Here is a 12322-nt window from a genome sequence, read left to right on the forward strand (position 1 = left end):
CTGCTACCTCATCCTTACCCACCGGTCTCTCAAGCTCCAGGGCCTCAAACCTGTTGTGTAAGGGCACCTGGGAAGGGGGGGGGCGTTACCTGCGAGGTCAAGCAGGGCCCTGTCTCCATTCCTCCTCAACTCTCGACTGTGACAGGGCAGGGGGTCCACCCCATTTGGGGTATCTCAGCCTGGTACCTCTCCTTCAGGCCTGGCAGGGAGTCGCTCCAGCAGTCTATGTCCCGCTCACACTCCTTGGTGGCCCTCAGCCTCTCCACCTCCTCCTTGAGCCCTGCCACCAGGCTGAGCAGGCCATCCACCTGCTCGCACCTCACACACACGGTGTCTCCACCACCCTCTGAGGGCAGCAACAGGCTCAGGCACTCCCTGCATCTGGAGACCTGAACTGCCTCGGTTTTGAGCGGGCACTTGGTCTGGGTCATCACAGACTTTCTAGAAAGAGCTTTCTGCCTAGCACAGACCATGGTGGTTCAGCTCCAGGCAGACAGCTGACAGATGAGCTGTTCTGAGCAGGGAGGGATGCTCTGCCCTGCTTGAGCACGCCCTGCCTGTGCAAACTGCCCTATTTGCCCTTCCTGGTTGCCGTGCTCCCTAGGGGCTGCTTTTGAACATGTACACTTCATAAACCTCCCTCGTGAGGGCTGGCGGCTCCCTCGGCTGCCTCGAGTGGCCTCGATGCTGGAAAAAAAGCCCTGCCTTTCCCAATCCCCCACTCCGCTGCTGAATGTGTCTGCTCCAGAGCCGATCGCCTCGGCAAGTGGCCAGTTTAGACACAGACACAGCCCATGGACAGTTTAATTTTTCTTCCCCAGGAGAAAATAGCTGGGATTTTAGTTGACAGGTAGGAGCTTTGATGCTACAACATTACTTGTATCAGCAGAAAAAAAAATGTTTCTGGAATGAAAAGAGAAGATGATGCAACTTCTGAGATTCAAGTAAATTCCTAATGTTTGGGATTTAAGTCCTGTGCTCAGGCATGTCCTCCGTGAGAAGCGGGGCAATGAAACCCAGACTCTGCAGCCTGCCTATTCCAGAGAGTAGACTGACACTCGGTGTTTGTGACTGTTTCTTAGCTTTAGTGTTTGGAAAAATAACGAAAACAGGGAAGTAGCCACCAGATTTGTCTCAGAACCTCTAGCAAGTGTCTCCTGTGCTCATTCTCAGTGCTCAGTTGCATGGTGGGAGCAAGGAGACAGTTCGTTCCCTTGCCGCAAGGTGAGACAGGTCAGAGGGCTGTTTGTTGACTCCTGGGGGCTTAATTCATGCGTAACTTTCACTTTCTGTCTGTTGCAAACTGAAGGTGGACAGTAGAGCTGTGCCTCTTCTCTATTTCTAACATCTTATATCTTCTTTCTCTTCCCTTTCCTTTATTCTGCTTCTAAGGCTTGCACCTTTATCCTTCCTCAGGGGCATGATTGATTCCTCTTAGGCTTTGGTCTGCCGGTGCTAGCAGTGCTGGCATTTCGAGGCAGTAACAGATAGAAGACATTTCTGCTGATTCTGCCAGACAAAGCTCAGCTGGACTGGCAACAGCAATGGCAGTGAAGGAGTGATGCATACCGGGCTGGATTCTTCTGCCTCTGACTTCAGAGTTATACTTCACTTGTCTGCATTGATGTCGGTGAGAAGATGCTGGAGTTTTCAGGTGATGTGAAACTCCATAGAAGTGAATGTTTATTCAGAGGTCTGAAATGAGAGAGTGCATTAACTCATAGCCACTGTTTTGCTCTTCTTGCTGGCTAAAAGGCCATCGTGAATGCCTACAGGGTTTATGAGCAACTTAATTTGGTGTCCAGAGGGGCATGGTGTGTGCATGCATGTGGCTGAGGGCAAGTTTATTGCACACTATGCAAATACACCATGTCATGAGGCTTAAAAGAACATCCTACAGAAAAACATTGCTGTAGTTAACAGTGGTTTAACTGAAATTGGAATCATTTCATGAATGAGGGAAGTACAAAGTCATTTTGCTGCAGTGATCAATAGAGGATTCTTTTTTCTCTACTCATTTAAAGTATGCTTTGCTTATTTTTCTCAAACAGCAGTCAAATGCTTGCTCCCTGCCTAGTGGCTCTAGGGAAAGAGCTCAGGGTAGTTTGCGTAGCTCAACAGTGGCTGTTTTGGCTGCAGAAGTAACACTGGCAGCAACTTCCAAAGAGTCCTACTGAGTCTGTGCAGAGTCCTACTGAGTCTGTGCAGAGCAGCATCCACTTCCAGTGCTTGTCCTCCCAGGGTTTCTGGGGTTTTGTATTTCTTTATGAGCTGCTAGGAGGCTCTTTGCAGATCTGAGGCTGTCGTGGTTCCTCTAAAATGATGTCGTCATGTTTGCATGTAATAACGCTGCTCTTTGATGTAATAGGATGATGCTGAACCAAAGCATCACAGTATTGCAGTGTAGTAGTCTACTAACTAAATATACTGAATATAGTTTGCCTTCTGAAACAAACCCATAAGCCCGATTATGCTGTAAACTTTGTATCTCTGAGGCATTGGATAATTTCTATTATCCACTGAGCTCCAAGTGAGTGCAAATTAGTGAGAAACGCAATAGCCTCCTTCAGACTAGTATGGATGACATCAACATAACTAAAACAATGTTTGCTGTTTGAAATGAAGAATGTGCAAGGAAAGAGAAGGAACACAAGACAAGTGACACCTACTCCCAAAGGAAAATAAAGTCTTGTTTTTGTAAAATGAGCTCTGCTACTCTATAGATTTCTGCTGATTTCCATTATTACACCTTCTTGGCTGTCATAACTCGCTCTCACTACTGAACTTCCAGGCAGCTGTAGCCAAAGGCAGGAGTTGCCAGCCATCTGTAAGGTGCAGCTGGATAAAGACCACTCTCCTCTGTCATTTCTGGACATCAGAATTAAGACCAACTAAATGCTTATGATTTTTCAAGTGAGAAGCAGTGTGATTTTAGCATGTGCAAATAGGTAAAAGATATTTGAGATACCTGATATCTTTGAAGTGTTTAAGCTGTTAATTCAAGCCTTTTTTTTTTTTTTTTTTTCATATATGTAACTCATAACCATTCTGAAAGCAATCAGAAGCAACTCCAGCTTTGATTAGTAGCTAATTTAAAACAACTGATGAGCTAGCATACCCCTCCCTTTGGCTTGTTGGTATGTTTGCTTAACTGCGGGATGCATTCCTAGCCCTTAGACATTTCGGTTCTACTTGGTAGAGCCATTATCTGGCTCACAGTCTGTCAGAACAGGGAACATTTTCTCCTTTTATTTTGAGAGGGAAGTAGCTGCTGAGGCTGCTCTGGAAGTAGTGGGCTGGTTATTGTCTGTGCAAAGCTCCTAGACCTGTGTGCAGGGCAGCACCAGGCAGGCTACCCTGTCATCATATCCAGCTCACTGATTAGCACGCACCAGCGTTTGTGATCTTCTGCAGCACCGCTTCCTTCTGTCTCTCATCAAGGCCTAATGAGCACAGACCGTGACAGGTAAAATCTTCTTCCAGACCTCAGATGCTCCCATACAAAGAGCCCTGCTTAATCCCCGGCCTAGTGTGTAATTTAGTAATCTGCGTGGTCATGAATTCCAGGGATAGAGGGGCAGGAAGCGCGGGGCACTGTGGGTAGCAGGCCAGGCCTACCCAGTCATTTAAGGCTTTGTTGTATTGTGTGGCGAGGGATTTCAGGGACAATGAGACCTGTCCGTCAAAGATTAAGCAGACTGGAAGTGTAGTTTATACCAACAAATGAATGAAGCTTTTTAGAGTGTTAATACAGCCACGTAGTAAATGTCCAAGGACTTAAACATACAATTTAAGTGATGACGAGCAACTTTGGTATTGATCAGTTATTCTATATACCTTAGCCAGTGGGAATTCAAGTAGGTGAAGAGTTCATTTCCACCCTTATCTTGATCAATATGGAATACTTACTAGGACAAATGAAAAATCTCTTTTTCCTCTCCCTGATGTTGAAGTTATTTTTACTGATTGCAGTGATTCTCTGTCGCTGCCTGGTGAACCAGCCCCTGGCTGCCTGGCGCTTCTTGTTATCAGGCACTGCAGGGAAATTTTTGCCTGGACCTGCTCTGCTTAAGCCTCTAGAGATAACTGGAACCTCGCCAGGCGGTGTGTTTGTAGGTTTACAGGCCCCTGCTACCTTCCACTCCTGCTTTGGGCTGGGCACTTCCAAGCAACGTGTAGATGAAAATTCACAGACTCCATTTTTTCCCCTTTAAAGTGAGTTGTTTACGTGCTTGCAAAACTCCCCTCGTCTCTGCTGTCTAACAGGTCTCTGGGAAGAGTTTTTCTTCTTAATTCTCTGTCATGAATAAGCAAATGGTTCCCATCTGAGCTTTAAATCTTAACTAATATTATCTGTTCAAACAGATAATTTTGTTTGCAGCGGAGAGATCCATGCAAGGAAAGCCGCGCAGACCTTTCTGAAGTGCCAGGAACATGCTGGGAAGGCTCTGAGAGGCAAAATGTAGGGGAAGCTGCTTGCAGAGAATCTATTGTTCTGCCCCTGACCCCCTCACTGGACAGATCTGTGAATGGCCTACTTTCACCGCCTGCCTTCTAACTGGAAGCATCCTTTGGGGCTGAATGACCTTAGAGGATAATGAGAATTTTTGCTGTGTTTCTCTCTTGTAAACAGCATGTTATGCATGTGGGACATGGTCTGGTGACTAAAATTGATTTTTTTTTTTTTTTTCCCAAGGAAAGGCTACTTTATTCACCAGATTAATATTGTTAATACAAGATACTCAAGTGAGGTAGCTCCACGCAGTACAGATCACATTCCAGTTTCAGACTTTGTTTTGGAGTTATGTTCTACTTAATATTAATATTTGGTTGTATTAGCATGAAGATTGGATATCGGACAGGGAAAGGTGCATAAGTAATGCATCAGAAAGAGCAGAGGAAAAAAGGACAAGATTTTTTTTTTCTGGCACGCTGTTTTACTTGTCCCAATTTATAGGCACACGTCTTCTGGGCAGCAGTGGTGTTTAGTAGGATAATTAGATGTTCCAGGATGATAAGAGGGAGCCAAAAAAGCAGTGTTCAGATGCTAGTTCAGAGTAGGTTAAGCTATGACTTAGAGAGCGAACTAAGTTAGAAGAAAGGTTCAGGTTTTAAATTCAGCTATCTCAGCATCTTACCAGGTTGATCTCTCAGGACCCTGAGATAGAGAGAAGCTCCTGAAGGCAAGATTGGGTACAGGCATTTAAATCTGCTTTTAGAAAACTGGTGTTACATTTGCGCTCCAAGTCTCTATTATTCCTATTCTAATGATTCACTTTACATTCTGAGAAATAGAGAACATGTAATAACACGGTCATCTTTCATTTAATTACTCTATTAGTTGCCACCTGAAAAAAAGAAACCACAGCTATATTTAATTCCAAATAAATCCTTGCTATTTTACTACTAAGTCATTTTTGCATCCAGCTCACCTCAATATGTTAATTGTTACAAGATACGCCAAGAAAAACTAATATCAATTTAATAGAGCCACATTACTATCCAGAATACCTGCTAATAGACAAAGAAAGGACTGAACAATTTTTATAAAGATTCAAAGTCAAGGAGTAAAATATGAAGATTAGTTTATTGATAATTTTGCAGCATTTAGACCAACATATGTTGTTCTGCTTCAGCTGAATTGGTGAGAAGGTTTACAGCATCACATGAAACTTCCATGAAAAACATGGAGAGTAGAAGAGGAATAGCCTTAGTAGAGCTGCAGCTACTAGTTAACAAATAATTGGGGTGTTATTGCATCTCCATTACCATAGTCCTCAGAATCCTTAGAGAGAAGTTGTTGCCCTAGAGTAACTACCATGGAAAATAAATGATCTGGCTCCCTCAAAATGTGTCATACACTACATTATCGTCCTTCGCTTGGATTATATCTAACCATTTTTTTTACCTTTATCTCTTCAAATAAACCGCAGTCCAGTGACATTTCCACATATCAGCCCACTGATATGATTCATTGATAGCCACTTTCAAAGTAGAAGTGTCAAATCAAGTGGGAACTACTAAGTCTTTGGAGTCAAGGACAAGACTGTGTTTGCAGCTGTGATGAAGTGAGTGTTTCTGAGCTATTCAGATACCACTTACAGATTAAAAGTTTTTGCCTGGCAGAAAAGATTTTGCAGGTTTTTGAATCTATGCAAAGTAAAGCAATACTTTGAGGTTTCTTAGAATGATCAAAACCTCAAATATAATTGTAAAATGGGTTTGATCTGGCATTGCCACATCTGGAAATGGATGGGTCTGGTCCACAGTACACACACCAGAGCGAGGTCTAAAGTTGCCCAAAGAGGGAGACGTTGCTGTGCTAGCCCAGGACAAACTAGAGCAGCCTCTTGCCTATCCAGTGTTCAGCAGGGAATCCAACTGATGAGCATGAAATAGGCATCCTAGAGGTTGGTACCCTTAACTTCTTTGTAGCTCCTGTTGATTAGGGGCTGGTTCCTCTCGGGGAGTGTGTGAGGCATTAAATCTTTGCTAGAAATCTTTAACTGCCTTTTTTTCAGTTGTTCTCGTATATCTGCATCTTCTCTGTGTGGCTGCTCCTGTAAAAATAGTCCTAAATAGCTGGTCTTGGATGCATCTTGTGGAAATTAGTTACCCAGGATAATTGCCAGGATTTAAATAGACTGGGAATTCAGTTCAGCTGCTGATAAAAACCAAATCTGGGAATAGCTTATCTGCAGCTGAGGCTGCACGGAAGAGCACCAGTGAGTGAAGTTCCCCTAAAAGGTTCATGAACTATTTTCTTGCCTCTAGCATGAGGCCCTTTAGATGCAAAAAGGCATCACATAAGGTAAGTGCTTACTAGACCTTTGTCACTGTTTTCCGTGCATTAAGGTTTCTTGGTTTTCATTACCAGTTATTTCATCCTTGTCCCTTTCTCTACCCTTGGAAAGTCATGTTTGGGGATGTTCCAATGCAAGAGGACACACTCTGTTCCCACAGCATGAGGGAAATAGAGAGCTCTTTGTGTCATCCATAGAGCAGAAGGGGCTTCTGTAATCCCTTTTCCACCAACCCACTGTATAGTCTCATGCTGCTGGGTCTGTTCCTCATCCCCGTTATCTCCTTATCTCTGTGTCACTGGGGGAGCAGGACATGTCCTGCTTGTGCTGGGCTTTCAGTTCCCAGGCAGAAAGAGAAAAGCAGGAAGCTACAACATGTTATTAGAAACTGTGGGCCACTGGAGAGGTGCTTTTTATTGCCTATTTACCACCAATTCCCTTTTTCCTTCCTTGCTGTCTCAGTCTTTCCTTTTTTAAAAAGAATCCCACAGCTCCTGAAGAGCACTGTAAGGCTGATGGGCATTCTCTGGGCTGTGCAGCTCTTCCTCCTCATTTGCTGCTTCTTTGCAATAGAGAAGACTTCAACACTCTGCTGAGGACCCGCAGCACTTGGAAAATGCTGGCACAGGCAGTGCTGCTACTAGATCTGCTCCCTGCCCATGTCCGTGGCCTGTCTACGAGAAAACACCAACTTTTTAAAGCTTGTGCTTCCAAGGGGAATTATAAATTTAAAAATTGGGTTGCAAAAGCAAGAGCTGGAGAGGAGCCCAAAGCAAATTAACAGATCTGGACCCAGCAGACCCTCAGGAGGTTTGGAGTCTGTTCGGCTTCAGCATGCGGCTGAACCCATCCTGCCTTTCTAGATACAATGTCCCTTTAATAGTCTTAACAGGCCCGACACTGGCAAGATTTCACTTGTTCAGTACACTGCTCAATACAGCTAATTTTCTACTGACAACATTTTTTGCAACAATGCATCTTCTGTCACTTGAATCCACGAAGAAGGCAGCTTGGAAATGCCAGCCAGACAGGGAGGTAGCAAAAAGTTCATTGTAGTTGGTCGGGTGAACAGCTTTTTAGAAACACGCTGGGCTTTGGGGTTTGGTCTGTAGGGTGCTAGGGACAAGTGGAAGGGAAGAAAACACAAATCTCCATGTTCTTCTTGATCCCTGAAGAAACCGTGTAAGGGTGTAGGTAAACCTGGAGAGTCAGAAGCTGTGGTTTCATGGGCAGCAGTCCTGATAGGACTTGCTAAGCACAGAAATGTAATTGTTGTTGATTGTTCTGTAGCAGCCCACCAAGGCACTGTGACTACAAGCCAGCTTTCCCCAAGGGACTTGTCTAATAGTTATAATTAGTGTGGTATCTTTCTCAATGATGAGTTAGGCAAAACCTCTTTAAGTGGTTTGTGAAAAATAGCGTGCCTTATCCTAGCAAATTTATTGGAGAGATTATATAAATATATATATATCTGTGACAGATGCTGCAAAGCCTGTGGCCAGGTGTTGCAAATTGTGTGAGCCCAGTTCCTAAGCCCTGCTGTGCTTCTGAAGTTTGTCCATATTGTTTTTCCTGCAAAGAGCAATTGGTAGATGCAGTTAAAACAGAGACCCCATTTAACCGGCTGATTGAAATGGAGAAGTTGTTGAGCAAGAGACAACTTTAAACAGAAAACTTGAAAGCAGACAGCAAAGTGTTTGAGGATGAGGACAGTGCTGCCAGAAGCAAGGACAGTAAGGAATGAAGGAGGATGCAGAGTGAAGCTGGCACTACCCATGGACTGCCTCCTCTCTGCAGGTCACTGTTGTGCACAGCATATCGCTCTGGGTTGCTCATGAATGGAGCAATTGTAACTATGCTCTAGATTCTCGTAGTTTTTGATAAATATATAAACTAATTACAGATAGTTAGCTGAGTTAGCTGATCCTCTGCTAGATCCTTTTGATCCTTTGTAGGTACCTGGTGCTTTACTGGCCTGTGCTGCCACCAGGAAGATGGAAACAAGTCCTACAGCAACCCCCTGTTTCCTTCCAAAATAATACTTTTATATTAAAATCCAGCTCATGGCTTGTGCTTCTGTCAAGAGGTGTACTCAGTATTCACAAGTGCCCTTCCCCTAGTTAAGGGCAAGAAAATGTTATGACAGCTGCTGTCTGAAGCAAACAGGTCGGGGAACTGTAAAAGCTTTCTAAAACATATTTTAGAGATTAGGCACCGAAGACTTGAGGGAGAGAAGATGAACTGAGGTTGCAAAAGACCATAAAATCTCATAAACCCTTCAAACCTTTGGCTTTACAGTGCTCTTTTGTTAAAGAAAAAATGCTTCGTTGTTAAGTAAATTGAAGTCAGGCCCCACTTGCTGCAACTTTTTGCTAAGATTTCATAATTGTGTAATACATCCTCTCACTCTAAGCCCTGCTTTTTGAAACATTCATGAGCATCATGCTCATAATGAACATTAATAGCATCATGCCAGAGCTGCAAGAGGTGTGGAGGGCAGTTCTTGCCCAGTGCTGCTCACCTTCTGTTTCATGCCTCATTTCCTCAGTTGCCTCTGTCAGGCTTCTGCATGCATGATTTCGGAGGAGTAGTGCCAGTTGTCACTTCTCATCTGCTGCCTACATGAGTTGCTCTCCATTTGTGTATGAACCCTGCCTTGCCCTTGGAGCTTAAAACAGAAAAGGCACTAAAGGGATCAGTCAAGCTAGCCAAAAAACCCTTTTGCCATGGCAAGTAGTGAAAAGATGGGCATTTCACCTGAGCAAGGCTGTCTGGGGTCTAGTGGCCATTTAAACATGCAGTAAGTTAGAGGGTTCGGGGTGATCACCTCTGATGTGATACTCTGGGACGTAATGCACCAGCACCTGGTGTCTGCACACCACAATAACTGTTACACATTGTTTCTTCTGAAATACGGTCACCGCTCAGATTTATGCCTTTGCTAGAGGGGCCAGTAAATAAATGCCTTTCAACTAATATAGTACAGCCCCTTAAAATAAGCCTCAACTTATAATTTTCATACAACCATTATTTGCTTAGTTGAAATACAGTATGACACCAGTACACTTCATAAACCCCACTACTTGCTCTTTATTTTAAAGAAGAGTAACCTGCACTTGCTTTCCAGTTGTCTGCGTTCTCTGGGGCCCAGAGCCTTCCCACATGCTCGTCCTTTCTTTTCCACCTTGGAGATTTTGGTACATCAATGCAGAAAAGCAATCTGAGTTAAAACATCAACTTGTTTGACTTTTCATTATTTTTTTTAAGTAATTTTTGATCTATTAAAGTAATTTCTTTAAAGGTTGCAAAGTATAAAATGGAACAATTGCTTAGATGTAACACTGAGTCACTCGTGGCATTGTCAGTGGTGGGGAAGAAGAGGACAGTATGTGGTCTCTGTGTGTGTTACAAACAGAAATAGCAAATATGTGGAATTGATTGGATCAGGATGTTCCATAAAAATTTTCAACTGGAAGCTGAGTATTCTACAGAAGAAAAAAAAAAAAAAAAACTTTTCAGAGATTTAAATATCTGGTTTAAAAATACGGATTTTTAAATGTCTAGGACTAGTAAGCAATTCTATATTTCTGTGGTAAACGTTCAACTGCAGCCTTATTTGTTACTGAAGTACAGGATTCATGAAGGAAATCGTTTATGGGAATCTTTTTTTTTAGCATATTAAAAATAGTGTTTAAAACCATATGTATACATATTTTTTACCACATAGATGGCTAGTCAGGCTGAGTGGAAATAGACATATTTTTGAAAACGGAGCTTATCCCATGAACTAGAATTGGAAATTCTCATGAGAAGCAGCCTTCGGTTGCTCATTACTTCGTTAGGAGATTGCTCCTGGGATGACCTGAGCAGCCTTGACAGGCTGCAGTGTGAGCGTGCCAAATGTGGCTGCACATCAGCTGAACGTTTCTGAAATGAACAGTGAAATTAGAGTGCCACACGGTACAGGAATAAGGTCTCTTAAAAATGAAATCAAGAAATGATCACCTTGACACCCTACCTTGAAAATAAGCGGTAAGCTTGAAAGAAAAAAAAGACTTAAAAGGAGCTGTGCAGAGGAACAGCAGGTTGTCTGATAGAAATAAAGAGGCCATTTTGAACAAGAGGTTCCCTAAGTCTTGAGGAGAAGAATGGCAGAATATTTTCCTTTAAAAGTACAAAGCATTTTTCAGCACAGAAAATAATTACTTGTGCTGGAATGTGAGCAGAGCATGGGATACCTGACCTGTAATTTAGGAAAATAGCAAAGGGTTTTTCATCAGTAATTATTATTATCAAGGTAGAACTGTGAGGCCAGGGCTCTCTTGTGCTGAGCAGTGTATATCAGGCGGGAGATAATCACCACTGCAGGAAACTTGTAGAAGAGGAGAGGAAACGGAGGTGCAGAAAGCAGAAGTGGCTAACCAAAGCGTCGTGCAACTGATGGGCTCCTACACGCTGATGGGCACTGCTGCCTGGCAGCGCTAAGGGCTGTAGGCACTTCAGAGTTCGGTGTGTCTGTCATGTGTTGGTGTCTGTAATGTGGCAGCCCTGATCGCAGAGAGTGGCTGTGAGTTGAGTGAGTAAGGAAGAAATGCCTTGTCCTGCCACTGACCTGTGCGAAAGGATCAGTCCCTTGCCGGGTCACCCTGCACAACGGGGGCATCAGGGTACGTAGATCTGCCCTGGAAGTTTCAGGCTAGATTCTGCTTAGCGTATACAGGATATGAGAACATACATTTCTAGGGCAACAAAGAGGTAATGGGTGACTCTTTGGTTTGCCTCACTGTAATCAACTGAGTATAAGATGCTTCAGACTACAAACCATGTACTTGTGAAGTAAATCATTGTCTCTAATGTCTTTTTTTTTGTGTTGATAAAGCAGTGTTTATGGGGGAAATGATGGATGAAGAAAAAGAGAGTGAATTAAACACTTCTAAAAAATGTGGCTACTGAATTCTTCTTGAAGGGAAGGAGCCTGGGATTCTGTACAACTTAATACTGTACAGAACAGAGATCAAAAGCCATGCTAGAGAAAACAACCCTTAATCTGTTTGAGAGATTTATGCTCTAGTTTGAGAAAACATGAACGTCTTTAAATCCAATGGCTCTTTACATGCACTGGATCTTTAGTTTGTTTGAATACTAGTAATGCTTTGCTCTTTGAAATAGGGAGGTCTAAAAACTTAGCAAAGGAGAAATTGGTTCTGCCCTACTTGACCAGCAGCATTCTGCTAGGTTAGCAATATTCTCAAACTTTTCTCATGTCGTGAGTTTTAGCATCCGTTTTTGCTGATGAACCACTGAGTTAATACCTGGTAGTGAGCAAGGAGAATCGAACTGCCCCCCAGGTAAGAAGGCACTTGTATTTGCTTTTGTCCCTGAAATTAGGGGCATGTCCAGTGGTTCCATACCGCTACCATGTGAAAAAATCAAATCTATTTGCGCTTTATTTTCCAAGCTAGCAGAGGCAATGGGAAAAAGAAAAAAAAAGAAAAAAAAAAAAAGGAATGTTTGGAATT

The 12322-nt window shown here is 43.2% G+C and overlaps 1 protein-coding gene across 3 annotated transcripts in view; it reads left to right on the forward strand.

Moving 5' to 3' along the window:
* The window catches only part of COL4A6 (collagen type IV alpha 6 chain), a 134000-nt gene that overhangs the window by 71399 nt on the left and 50279 nt on the right, over positions 1-12322 (forward strand). The window contains exon 1 of one of the 3 annotated variants that reach the window (XM_084534335.1): positions 5941-6068. The exons of the other annotated variants lie outside the window; for them this stretch is intronic. The gene's annotated coding sequence lies outside the window, so the exon portion shown is untranslated. Of the gene's footprint in view, positions 1-5940; positions 6069-12322 lie in introns of those variants that run through there. 3 annotated transcript variants of the gene reach the window in all.

The sequence above is a fragment of the Aythya ferina genome (genome assembly GCF_964211825.1).
Source record: "Aythya ferina genome assembly, chromosome: 13".
Taxonomy (NCBI): Eukaryota; Metazoa; Chordata; class Aves; order Anseriformes; family Anatidae; genus Aythya; species Aythya ferina.